Source organism: Uranotaenia lowii, chromosome 3, assembly GCF_029784155.1.
Source record: "Uranotaenia lowii strain MFRU-FL chromosome 3, ASM2978415v1, whole genome shotgun sequence".
In the NCBI taxonomy this organism is placed as follows: domain Eukaryota; kingdom Metazoa; phylum Arthropoda; class Insecta; order Diptera; family Culicidae; genus Uranotaenia; species Uranotaenia lowii.
In genome coordinates this window covers 56,689,623-56,704,601 of record NC_073693.1, presented here as the reverse complement: position 1 = coordinate 56,704,601, position 14,979 = coordinate 56,689,623, and positions in this window count along the sequence as shown.

Below are 14,979 nucleotides of genomic sequence, written 5' to 3'. Positions count from 1 at the left end.
AACAGCTAATCTCTCCCACAATAAACTGTCGGTTTGCCGGTCGTCGTCGGTGGAAAACTTTCCCTTGATGCTCTAAATAAAACCAACACGCGGTTCCCGATAAAACTTTATCCATTATTACGTGTGCTGTTTCGTATACACAGCTTGTAGGGGGTGGATTGGGGGTAAAGCTGAGTCGATCTCGGCTCCATAGAAGAAGGTCTTAAATAAAAGGTGGCATTTGGTTTTTCGGAGAAACCACACGTTCATGGGCCCAGCCTAGGAGTTCTTTCATGTCACTCCCTCTCCTGTTTATTCAAGTAGTTGTGTGTTTGTTGTACTTCCGTTTCTCAATTGCTGGAAACAAAGACACTTGCACAAACACACAAAATCTCTATCTTACCCTCCCCATAATCCTCTTCCTTCGCCAGCAACTTCCGGCCCCAGGATTATAAAATGTATGTTTTAGTTTGTTCTTTGAATCTTTGGGAATGGTTTTAATGCCAAAACTAGAAGCGCACTAAATGGTTAAATAATGACCGGCAACGCGAAGAGAAAGAAGTCGGGAAAAACAAACCGGGTGCTGCTCGTATATTTTATGTGCACTTAATAATGGTGAAAAGTGTTTATTTATGGGATAATTATCGCCGAGTAGGTATCAACACACTGCAAAACACGATAACTTCCCGGTGCTTTATCGCTGCGCGCCAATGAATGGTGTGCTGCACAGATGATCGTACTGACGCTTGAAAGCTGTTTTAATAAAAAAAAAAAAACTTACAGGACACTTATGCTTTTCAATTTTTGAACTCATGAAGAGATTTTGAATCTTTCGACTCACTTAACTTCATACGAAGCACGTATGAAGAAATGTTTAACACTACTTTATTTCCGAATTCGAGTTATTATACTTAAAAAAACAAAAAAAGGGTGGAAGAGATTTGATTTCAAATGCATATATAATTTGATAGATGACTCTGCTTCACCATATTTATGCTAACAACTATAGATGAACGTTGACCCTCTGGAGGTTATTCAGCTGATAAGTTGACGTTTCATTCACGCTTCACTTTTTGAGGCTCACCGTTTCCAGCGTACAGGCATGCGACTGGTTCAGCTATTTGCATTGAGGGTTGAAAGTTCGTTACGTGACTCTTGAGTGACCTCTGACAGTCAGCTGGCGCGTGGATTAATAAACGACGTATTGAAGTAGACATTCGAACTAGGGTTGTCGGATTACCGGTTTTTGCGAATCCGGTGTTTCGGTATTTGTTATTTATAAAACCGATAAAACCGGTAAAACCGATATTTTTCAAAGCATATCGAGTTCATGAAAAAGTTTCGTCTAATTGCAGTAGTAATGGCATAAAATGCTCAGAATTTATAACGCAATAGATTTAGCAACATTTTTTATTTAAAAATACAGTATTGTGTCCTTAAATTATTCCTTTGTCATAAATCTATCATCATCCTCATGATAATCATAAAATTTATCAACGTAATTTCATTATTATAATTTCGCTATTACAGAACTTTCTTATAATTTTCAACGAATTTTTGTCCTGTACTCTGGAATAGAGTATTCAGATTTAAGAACAGATTTTACAGATTTAGTAAAAGTTTTAAAACTTTTTTCATGAAAATGGTATGCAAAATATTTATATTTTGATATACAAAATGATGTATCGGTAAAAAAAAATACTTAATTTGATTTGGTAAAACACAAAACTCTGTGACAAAGTTTCTGGTTGACTCACAGAATTTCAGATTATTATTGTCCAAAATACGAATAATTTCTCTGCAACCTTGGTCGTGATCGCATTCAGTTTGCCTTTCTAACATTAAAACGAACAAATAGGAATAAAATCTATTCAAAACTCATTCCAAATTCAACAATAAATATAGTTGTTTGGATCTGATCCATACGTATTTTATTATAATACTGTTGCAAATTTATAAAAACTTCGTTACTGCTTTGTCTGTAAAAAGAAAAAGATTCAACAGCGTTGAAAATAAACACAACAGAGTTCCATCAATTACCTTGAAAATATGGATTGATAAATGTCTTACAAAGATATGAATATGTGTTTAATTGCTGACTCTGTTGAAACATTTAATGTTTTAAAACAAACTAGGAAGCTTCTTATCATTTTTGAATTTTTTTTTGTTTAAAATTTTAAATCTGTGAAAGCCCGGCACCACTTAGAACGATTTTGATATACTTGGCCTGTTTAAAGATAAATCATTTTTGTATCTTTTGACCAAATTCCAGTTTTTCAATAAAAATGCAGTGATTATTGTGAAGCAATTTTAATTTTCTTTTAGCTGTATCTTTTCTTCAGTCATTGTACACTAGAACAGTCTTTAAATGTTGTGGAGCGTTAGTTCGCTAGCTGAGCTGAAATGTGTAAAGTTTCATGAAAAAATATCTTTTAAGTGAGAGATGGCAGCTTTTCAATGCTCTTTTGAACGCCACTATAGCTTTAATCCAAAAAGTAATATTGACATGTTTTAGCAATAATCAAATCTCACATAAACCTTGTAGTGAGGTGTATTGAGCTTAGATTTTGAAGCTGATTAAACAAAATTTGAGTATTTGCACTCATACATATTTGGTAAAAAAAAAAAAACATTTAGCTGTGTCAATTTTATTTCAATGCAAAACAATAATAAAAAATTTACCGGAAATACCGATTTTTTACCGTCTCGATATGCGGTATTTCCTGTATTGGAAAATAAACGATTTTACCGGTTTTACCGGTTTCGGTAAACAAAAAATAAGAAGTTGATTTTCTTCGACTTTGATCCAATAGAGACACTCGACACACAATATATGTATCAATGTACTTCCTAAGTGTGGTATGACACATTCGAATACATCAAATGCTTTAAATCTAGATTCTAGTGTGTCCTACCCGAAATTTCCCGACCGGGATTAAAAAAAAAGATCAAGAACTCCCGAATCTCAAGAAACAGTTAAAAATCCCGGGAATTCCCGAAGCCAATAAAAAGTGCTAAACTATTACAAATTGACTTGATCTTAAGTGGAAAAGTGGTTCGAATTGAGCTAGGAAATTGATAGTTCAACCACAGACAAAAAGACGAAACAGTCGGTTTTCATTTTTCGCCAACGGTTTTTAGCTTTCAAGGAGCTAGGCACCAGAGGCACATCAATCGAATTAAAAATTTCTGATCATAGTAGATTCTTGAGCATAATTCCTATAGTCTTCAATATCGTTTGAATCCAGTAATGAACAAAATAAGTTTTCATGCAAAACAGAAAGTTTTGGCTCAGGTTGATATTTTTCAAGTTTTTCAATTCAGGGATCCAGAAACGCAACAGCGATGACAATCTTTTCTGTTTTGACGAATGAGACAATCGGGATGTTGATAAAAGAGCCAATAGTTGACTGTAAAGTTCTGAAGATTCTGGGAATCGAAAGCGTATCAGTCTTATTTAGGAGATTTGCACACCGATCCGTATAATATTTCCAGATTTTTGACCAAAATTTGAATGCAATGAGACCAATTATCTTTAAGCTTAAGAATTTTCACTATAGGAAATGGAGATTTGGAACAATCCGGATTTCAGAGATTATGGAAGTTATGTATATCTGAGGGAGCTGCCTTATCCAGAAAGAATAAACATATTCTGTTCGAATGTCGAAGCAGTCACAAAAACCCCTTTGAAGAAGAAAATATCTGAGTGAAGTTTCCGTCTTTTCAGGAGAAAGGCCGTTGAGGATTTGTTTTGCGTGAAATAATGTGAGAAGTCTTCGAAATTAAACTTATAATAAACTAGACTAAAGCTATGATCATTTAGTATCCGGGCACTTTGTTTCGGTGATAGCTACGATACAAGAGCTCGAATATGCAAAAATTTAGCAGCGTTGTATTGGTTATAAAAACGAATTTCTTGGCTATTTTTTCAGATTTTCAAATTTACGTGTGCTCGAGATATTTACGATGCAAAAAGACATGATAAAAATAATTTTGCACAATCGCCTTGGAAATTCTTAATTGTCGATTTGAAAACTGATGGACTGTTGATTTTTTCTGTTTTTTTTTTTCAGAATGGTTAAGAAGTATAAGCAGCCACTCTAGGATGCTCACGAAGTTCAAACCAAGCATCGGAGTGGGACCCTTGATCTCAACTATGGTAAAGAATCTATGGTTATTGGGGATAACTGAATGCAGACTTCTTAACTATGCAGTGAATCCGTTTCCGACAGACAAAAACTGTTGTGTGCCCAGCAAATAACTATAAATGAGCACTTGCATGAATCGCAATCTGTGCAACCGATTTTAACGCAATGTGACAGATGTGTTCTAATGAACAAAGAAATTTCTGTTAAAATCGAATTTAAATAATCAAATTCTTCGAGATGCCTACTCATGAAAAGGTTCCAACCAGATTTCAATTGGTTTTTCCTGGTGAATTTGTGTAAAATAACATGATTTTGCAACGCGTTTGCTTCTGTGGTAAAAATAATAGATCAATACATGACTGAAAAAAGTGTGCAAAGATAAAAAAGAGATTTTATAATAAAGTAAGAGTATTTCTTGTAAACAACAATAATTTTTTTTATATATTTTTACATTGAATATCATATAAATACCTTCATTTATTCCATAGAAAGTTATTCGATGGAATGAATAGTTCTTAAAATACACACGTTTGTCCGGATTCTAAATGATCATAGCCTTAGTAGGTATCGTAATCGAAAAACACCATCTTAAATTGCAAGATGGCGGCTTCCGCTGAACTTAAAAATATCGCATTAATCCGCCACTTTATGGGTATTGGCTCAAAGGGGCTCAGATGGAGGTTTCCACTGAAATTTGATAAGCTGTTAAATACTGAAAATTGCATGAAAACCCCACAATACTGGTATTTGGTGAAAGGGCTAAACTTAAAGAAATCGAATTCCGATATCAAACGCATCTTGAAATCTAAGATGGCGGCTTCCGCTGAACATTAAAAAATGATTATGATCACTTAAAATTACGTGAAATTTAAACAATATGGGTATTGGGTGTAAGGAATAACTAAAAGAGGTCAAATTTCACTATCAGACGCCATAATCAAATATAAGATAGCGCCTTTCAGTTTTCTTTTCAAAGCTGTAAATGACTGAAAATGTATATAAGGGGTATAAGGAGAAATTGATCAACAAGTAGAAGTCAAATTTCGCTATCGGACGGCATCTTGAAATCCAATATGGCGGCTTTCGATTAACTTCAAAAATGATATAAATCGTTGAATATCGCATGAAACCTCCAAAATATTGGTATGAATTAAATGAGATGAACAATAAGAAGTCGAATTGCGCTTTCCGACGCCATATTGAAATCCATGATGGCGACTTCCACTGAACTTAAAAATGCTGTAAATGACAAAAAATGTCAAAGGGCTTAACGAATAGAAGTCGAGTTTCTCTATCAGACGCCATCTTGAAAACCAAGATGGCGGCTTTTGCTTAGCTCTCAAATGCTGTAAATAACTGAAATTCGCATAAAACAACCACAATACAGACCCCCTTCTTTTTTTGCAACATTCGATTTTGACAACATTCGATTTTGGCAACATCAGATTTCGACAACATCCGATTTTGGCACATGTGCCAATATCGAACGGTTTTCAGAAACAACATTACCTTACACTATAGTTTAGACAAACATCAATAATATGTTTTTCGTTTTCTAATGGTGATAAATACAACAACAAAAACATTTTTTTTATTTGAAAAGTACCGTAGTTTTTAGATTTTATCACGGTCAAAAAAATTTCACCGTGACTATGGCTAAACCATGAAGTTGGCGAAACTAGTAAGTGGAAAAAAGTATTTTTATTGTCTTTAATCAATAATTTATAATGTTTTCAGTTGTGGAAACATTTTTTATCAATAAATTTTGATCATAAGATGTAAGTATGAAAAATTACTAAACACAAAGGATGGATTTCAGTTAAAATTATTCTTCTCTATAAGGGTATATACGGACGATAGTATTGGCGAAGAATTGGCCTCAGCCATAACCTCAAACTTTGATTTGCTGGCGGCCTCACCAGTGATGCTAGGTGCGTTACTAAAATCAGTATTTGTTTGATTTCAACTAATTATAATATTTCTTAATTGATTAATTTTTTTGAATGTCAACAGCTAAACGTTTGAATTCATCATGAGGCGTCCCAAAATCGATGAAGATAAGCCATATTTTTCTAATGAATTTTTAAGGTGAATTTAAAACATCTGAAATATGTTTTCATATACTGCTTGATAGATTCAAAATTTGTTTCTATCTTCCAAACGAATGCCAAATCATTAACTGTTACCAAAAAAGTTATTTAATGAAAGCCCGTCTATGTTGACTTTGAAAATAATCTCCTGCATGCTCTGATTATAATAAACAAATCCACATAATTCGCTACATCGTTTAAGTATGCGATACAGGCAGTTGTTATTCCGTTCAGACAAATGTTGCAATCAATTTCTACGCATTTAATTGCATTTCATTTTTTTCTAGAAATCTACGGGAATATTGCAAATTCTCAGTACTTATGAAAAGGTTTTTCAATAACAATGCAATTAAAAAATATAATCATTTTCCAAATATCAATGCACTTGGCAACCCTGAACGCCCAAAAAAATCAAAACACGAACACCGTGTATCGTTTTTCCACAGGGCGAATTTGTCGATATGAGTACCGGAAAAACGCGTTTATCATGCGCCCTTCTCAAAAATCGATTCTGTTCTCCCATGGTTTGAGGTTATGGCTGAGGCCTCCTGCTAAGGTGGTGTTCGTGTAAAACTGTCAATATATCCTAATAGCAATTATAAGATTTTTTCATGAAATTAATCCATGTAGAATATTCATTTGATATTCTACAATTAATTAAAGTAATTTGTTTAGTTTTAATGGAAATTTATCAGTCTTATTTCGATTTTGAAAAAAAAATAAAAAAAAAGTACAACAAATTTTTCTCTGCAAATTACAAATTTCAATATTTTAAGCTTTAAACCTTTGACTAACCAAAAAGTTTACCTTTTCGAAAAATATTTTGGAATTTGCTCAACTTAGACTTTTAAAACGTGTTTCTCGAAATTTACATTATGGGTGGATAATCCTTTGCTTTTCATATGTAGAAAAACAGTAATTTTAGTCCTTTTTGCACATTTTGAGGTAAAGCTAGCAGAATTTAATTTTGATCTTCCAAAATAATCTATTTAGATAATACTAAAGGCTGTCCAATCAGGATTGCGCACGCCACCCTTTCAAATAAACAAATTCAACAAAGAAATCAGAGACATCTCTATTTAAAAACGATTAAATTTACCCACATCACGGCTAACCAAGCACAAATAACAACACTAGCATAAGCGTGACGTTAAAATACTTATGTCGATTTTTACAAATTCAAACAACGACTTTAAACACTATACAGCTAAAGTAAGCGGGTCAGTGACATTTTCATATTATTGAATACCTACATATATACCATAACATAAACCATAAAAAATATGATAAACAAAGACGCTCTACGTTTTTGAATGAAAATTAAGGTCCTGGAAATGGTTTCTAAATGATTTCTTAAAAAGCGTGGTAAAATCGAAACAATAACCGTGATAAAATCGAGTATGAATTTGACGAGTATTGACAAAATCGAACAGTGATAAAATCAAAAAACTACTGTACTCATAAATGACAAAAGGCTGGAAATTTCATAATACTGTATAACAAATACAAGCCAAAGACTAAAAACGACAATATATAGCTGAAAATGATAAAAAATTACATTAATAGCAAGTATGGCAAAACAAAAATATACATACTGGAGAGGGTGGACTGTATGCTTACTGTGAGCGCTTGGCAAAACTACCACTGGTGTGGCACATTTGTCCGCTTCCCTCGTGGGATTGGACCTCAAAGGGACAATCACGCATGATTGTCCCACCAGTGGAGGCAGGTTGTCAGAACGCTGCCTGGGGGCCAAGGCTCGGGGAGATCTCGGTCGCCTGGTTGACCGAGATCCAAACTCTTTCAAATGTGGGCTCTGAAAAGAGCCGATTGATTGTGGCATCGGAGCAAGAGTGAGAGCGAAGCAAAAGAAACACTAATTTACTGCTGGCGTTGATACATGTTTATTTTCTCTTGGAACTATTTACACTTCACTACACTTATTCTTCTTTTTATTCCACGAGCAATGCTGGCTTCTGCTTCCTTCTGGTGGCCTGGATGCAGCCCACTGCTGGCTGGCTCTCTTTCTGAGCCGCTCTCGACTCTCTCGGGACGATGTTGCTCGCACGACGGTTGGATTAAAACTCACCCGACAGGTTTGTTTGTTTTTTTGTTTTTCTGGGATTTTAACACTCTCGTGTTATTCATCCCCTCTCACCCGACAGGAGCGCGACCGCTTGTTTTTATAGCGCTCGCTACTCGGGCGTCGCGCATCGGATTTTCTCCGTTCTCGCTGTTTCTCCTGTTCTTCAGTCCGCTGGGTGGACTGAACACATACAGTGAGCGAAATAAAAATAGCACCACTATGTGTTTTGCTTGTTAAAATATGAATGTTTGAAAATCACCAAAGTTTTCTTCCACAAATTGTTTTGAATTGTTTAACGGATAAATCAAGCATAAGTCTACTTTTTTTGGACTTTGCAATTGGCGTTGAGGGTAAAAACTATGGAAAAAGGGTGCGAAATAAGAATAGCACCACTAGTGTTTTTCAACAAGAACAAGATTATTTCTAAAAATTTACAGTGTAAAAGTGAATAATAATGCTTCTACAAATTATTTGAATAGATAACAATATTTTTAGAAGTGTTCTAGAATTTCAAATATATTTCAAAGGTTTTAAAATGGGGTTTTAAGAGATGCTCCTCTAGCGTTTAGGAATTTTATACTTGAGCTATAATACTTTATCAAACTGCTTTATTTCTTCATTATATTCATTTGTATGATGCAAATTGACGAAACATAGATTTGATGCTGAATTTGAATAAAAAACAGGCTTCAAATTCAAAAATACTAATGTTTTTAAATAGTCAAACGCTATCTTTCTAGTTTCAAGTCATAGATGGCAGCACTACCTTACAATTAAACCAAATTGATGCCCATTTTCCAATATCTGGGATTAATTCAGGTGTGCTAGATAATTTTGGTCAAGAAATCAGTACGTTTTTACCGCCTTGGAAATTGCAAGATCACAATATCAAAAAATAAGAATTTCATCAAGGACCGATAAAAGTGAATTACTTGGACCGATAATCAGAGTAATTTTGTACTTTCCGATGGAGCTTGATGAACCAGATAACTAGAAGTATTATTGGTATGATTTGAAATTTAATCGGAAGTTGAGATGAGCAGGAATTTTGACGGTAGTATATTCTTGTGCTTGTGATTTTTTGGCAAATCCGGAAAAGATTTCTGCAGCGTGAACTCCAAAAAACTGTGTTGGAAAACTACCTCGGAATGATGAATATGGGCTTTAATAAACCTGAAAAATTAATATTGAGACTTATTTTGGTTTTATCGGCAAGATAGTGCTGCCATCTATGACTTGAATCTGGAAAAAGTGATGTTTACTGATGAAAATTTAAGTTTATGAATTCCAACATGTTTTTTTTCTGATTTAAAATAAACCGAAAATGTTTGATTCATCATTTCACGTCTTTTTAATGAAGAAAGTAAGAAGTTTGGTAAAGAATTACAGCTCAAATATCAAATTCTGTAGTTTTAGAAGAGCATCTTTTAAAACACCATTTTAAACTTTTGAAAATCTTTGGAATTCTAGAAAACTTCTTAAAATGCAGTTATCTATTAAAATAATTCGTAGATGCATTATTATTCACTTTTACACTGTAAATTTTTAGAAATAATCTTGTTTTTGTTGAAAAACACTAGTGGTGCTATTCTTATTTCGCACCCCTTTTCTATAGTTTTGGTCCTCAACGCCAATTGCAACGTCCAAAAAAAAGTAAGCTTATGCTTGATTTATCCGTTTAACAATTCAAAACAATTGATAGAAGAAAACTTTGGTGATTTTCAAACATTCATATTTTAACAAGCAAAACACATAGTGGTGCTATTCTTATTTCGCTCACTGTATATACAATATAAGAAAAGTGCTAAATGCATCAGAAACATGATAAAAACATGACTTAAAATGTTTGGAAATTTACCAAAAATTAATAATAGTAGTTTGTGTGTAGTATTAAGTGAAAAAAAGTTGAGAAAAAAACTGTTTGATTTTGGCTAATACATAATGTGGCTACGATATAAACAGAACTTGAACAAGATAAAATATAACAAAACTCGATAATTGAAAATAAAATTTGAAAGAAAAAGGGCAAACACGAGAAATTATAAAAATAATAAGATAAAACCATATTCAACAGGACGAAACATGGTTCAAACCAATAAAAACAAGATAAAGAATGCAAAATAAATGCATCCAATAGTGAACAAGATCAAGCCCTAAAAAAATGATGAAATGGTAAAACAAAGCAAATTAATCATTACACATAAATAAACAAGATGAGATAAGGTAAAAAATGCCAGGACAAGAAATTAAAAATTAAGAAAAAACAACCTAAAAGAAAACAAACCAGAAACATAGAAACAAACTAAACGAAAACTTAAAAGTTAAAACAAGATTTAATGCAACATTGAAAGGCATCAAAAATAACAAGTTAAAAACTAAATTGAAAAAATAAGCATTTAGAAGTTAATGGAAGCTGGATTGACCAGGTTTTTTTTAATCTTGTTTTACCTACATTTATCTGGTGTTTTAGTTTTTATCTTGTTTTAATTTTTTTTACTTTTTCAATCATTTAATTTCTGTTTTCCTAGCTAAGTCTAGAAAATCTTGCTCCATTTTGCTTTGTATTATTTTATCTTCTGACGTTTTGTTAACATTGTTTGAACTAGTTTCGTCTACCTTGATATTTTACTATTATGTTCTATTTCGTTTTGTCTTGCTAACTTGGCGACAAAATATTGAGAGCATACAAATTATATACTTCAAAACCTGCGCTCGAAAATAAAAAAAAAGTTTCACTTATTTTTTTTATTTTTAATCATGATTTTTGAATCGATCTTATTTTTTTTAAATTAAACTTTAAAAGGCTCTGAAAAAGATTCGAAATAGAAGCTGTACAGTTGAATTTTTATGTTAACATAATAAGATATGCTTCGTGCTTTCAATACATATAACAATGCAGGGAATTTTCATTTAAATTTCTTTCCGTTTCTTATTGATAATTCAATAAATCGCCCATTTCCCAAACTGTACTTGCTCAGTTTAAGCTTCCAATGATGAATTGATCATTTTGTTCCCCCTTCCATTTCAAGTTTCAATTTCAATTTTGAACCCTTTAGTTGAAAATGTTCTTCTTCTTCTTCTACTTTCTTTCTTGGAGCGACTGCTCCAGATTGTTGAGCCAGTGACAATGACTAGTTGAAAATGTTGAAAATAAATTAAAATTAAGATGATTAAAGCACTGTTATTATTTTGCTGAACAATTGTTATTTAAAGTTTATTTAAAACCTGTTTTTTTTTTTAATTTAATTCACAATTGAGTTTGATTTCTATTAAAGTCTTGTGTTTTTTTTTTACATTTTCAATTTTGTGCACTAATTGTTATGTCCGAAGCTTTAAATTCTTGTATTATATGAAATTTAATTTCTCATTCTTCTTCTGGCGTTTCTGAAATATCGATTTTATTTTTGTAAACTAGGCTGCTTAAAGTTTATTTTCAAGCAAATTTCTAGTTCAGAATAAGGATCATCATTTTGATTACTTTATTATTGATTAACCGGAAATCGTATTAATAAAAATCATTGATTTTGATTGATTTTGATCGTATCAGTTCAACCCATGGCCGTATGAACGGGGGGGGGGGGGGTTGGAAGGGGGGGTTGGGGTTTAAACCCAAGTCATATGAGGGTCAAAAACAACAAGCGAGGTATTCTACTCTACGTTCAAAATTTTAAATTCAAAAATGAAATATGATTGAAGAGTAAGTTTAACCAAGAGTTACAATCTAGACTAGCAACAAATGCCAAAATCTCAAAAATCCATCCCAAGTTCAAAATTCGGCTACACTTTTTTCGAAATTTTCTCACTTGTTCATCAAAATTCAGGTCTGAACATTAAATTTGAAATTCAATAAACCCATTTCGGAGGTTCTGATTCCATAATTCCCATAATAAAAATTGGATCCCTATTTTCGTATTTCGGATTCTGTACCCAGTTTAAGATTCATGATTTTCAGTTCGAATAATCTTAAGACATTAGATATAGAATGCTGCTTTGAAATCCTGGTTCAAATTTGGTTTTGAATTTCACATCAAACTTAAATCATGTTATGTTATTTGCATTTTCAATATTTTGATAATAGTTCTCGGAATATCAAAAAAGAGATAAATTTTTTTTTATTCAAATTCGAAATTCTTGAATTAAATTCTTACACAAAAAGCAAAAATTTAAAGCTTCGAAATTGCGATCTATAATTGGAAAGTCAGATTCAGATCTTTGAAAATTCATTTTTCAACTCTGATTCACAATACAGATTGAAAATAAATAATTTTAATAGTGAATTTATCAACCTGAACTACAGAATTAAAAAAAATAGATTCATGAATGAGAGCTCAACAACTTGGCTCATAAAATTCTGAACTGGAATAAGATTCGATAATTGGATACACATTCAAAACGCAATTTTTGAATTCAGTTTCAGAGTCTTGATTCAGGATGCTGATTCAAATCACAAAAAAAGGTTTAACTTGTAAATTGTTGAAGAATTCAGGAGATTGATTAAATTTAAATTAGTTTATATAATAAGAGTAGAAAAACGTAATCAATGTAAAAATCAATAGATATTCTGGTAGTAAATAAGAGTTTTAATACAAACTAACCCTTCCCCCCGCCCAAAAAAACGATCATTAACTTTACACATTGAGGACTAAATACAAGATATCTTATTTTTATCTCGTATTTGGCCTGTATTGTGTAAGTATTACAATTTTTTAAAGCCAAATTTCATACTAAAATCATTCATTTGTTTCAAGTTTGCATCAAAAAAATTTGATCTGAAAATCTGATGATTTTTATCTATTACTTTTTTTTTGAAAATTTGATTTATTTTCATCAAAGGTTAAATTTTTAATTTGTATAATAGTTTGGAAGAATGGGCTTGTTTGATTTGAGTATAGAATAAGTTTTTTTTAAAGAAAAGTACTCAATAACTAAGACTCTCCTAAAAAGGCTTATTCTATGCCCAAAACAACTAAGTTTGATGAACCAGACTCTTGAACATATTCAAAGGTTTTAACCATCGAAGAAAGCGAATTTAGCTCACCTTTCAAGTTTAAGACAATTTTCTAAAGTAACGATTTAATACTGAAATTTGTTATGTCAAAGTACTAAAAAAATGAATAATCATATAGTTACAAACATAATTTGTTTTAACTTTCTTTTGTATTCGTGCCTTGTTGGGCAAAAAATCATCGGTGATATTCAGTCACCAAAAACCTCAACCTACCCCCCTGAGTCGGTTCTTCCTACAGCCCTGATTCAACCTATTATTTTTTTCGAGCATGCGTGATGGTCGTATATGAGTAAAAAAAATGGTTTTGGAAATCAACTTATATATTTTTGAGCATTTTTTGTTTTGGTATTATTTGTAGCTGAATTATATTATATTCTCTAATGATTGAAATATTGTAAAAAAAAATGTAATTTTTGTAAAGATCTTCAGGTGATAATTTGTGAAATTTTCTAAAGTTCAATAATTTAAAATACAAATTTGTTGTTTCGCTCCATTTAAAACATTTAACATGATTATTTGATCGAGACATAGCTATGGAATAAAGCAACCCCAGGGATCAAGTCTCCGCATTGTTTCTTATATATTTTTTTTAGTTAATGCAAAAATTTCGAGACATGAATTTACTGAAGGGCTTCTAGATCTACCTTGAACGAAATCGACCTCATGATTTTTGTCATAGAAGATCTGAATTTTGTCAACATTGGCGATCTTTCCAACAAAATTCCAAATTATTTAGAAGGTGTTGCTCGATTTTTTTTTCTCAACATAATTCTGATCTCCTGCTTGTGGGCTAAAGATCTTACATTTGATTGATTTGATAGCAGAAAAATGAGAATAAAAAAACCAACCAAACTCCCATTCTTTTCAACAATGAAGATTTTTTCGTTTTTTATGCAAATGTTCTGTTAATTTCACATATAATCGACAAATTCGACAATATGTTTATCGATATTGCATAAATTCAGATGTTAAACCATCGGAATTTTCATTTACACGTCTTTTTTCAAAGGCATTTTAACTTTTACAAATTATATTAGTTTTTTCAATTTTTGATTTCAAAGATTGATGATGATCATACCTGATTTAAAAAACGGAATTCAGGAAATGATTTGATTCTGAAATGCCAACAATGATTGCATCCGCAGTTTTGTCAGGTACCAGACGGTATTCCAATCACGGTTCGACACCTGCGTTCCGTCGTTCAATCATCGGATGCATTGCGTTTTAAAAATAAAATAAAAAATAAATCGCATAAACCAACTACAACGCAACACAACTCTGCGTTTGAATGAAAATTTAATCGGTATCGAGAGGTAATACATATTACATAAAGTAGGTACACAGCCCTTGCCCCTCGGTTGTCCCTTTCCGGGGAACACCTGGTTGTCGACAGGCGTGTCGATAGATTGGCGGTGAAATTACAAAACTGATGAATGGAAATAATAAATGGAAGGAAATCACATAACGAGTTGCATTCACATGTACGGGAAAGAACAAATATGATTAATTGAAGAGCATTGTCATAATTGTCCAATTATTAAAATAAAGTAACATCATCAGACCGTCTCGGCAAAGTCATCACTGGGAGAATTTTTCCTATCATGAAATCGTTTAACTGGGCATAAATTTTAGGAGATTTCATAACTTACACACAAATGAAATTATTTT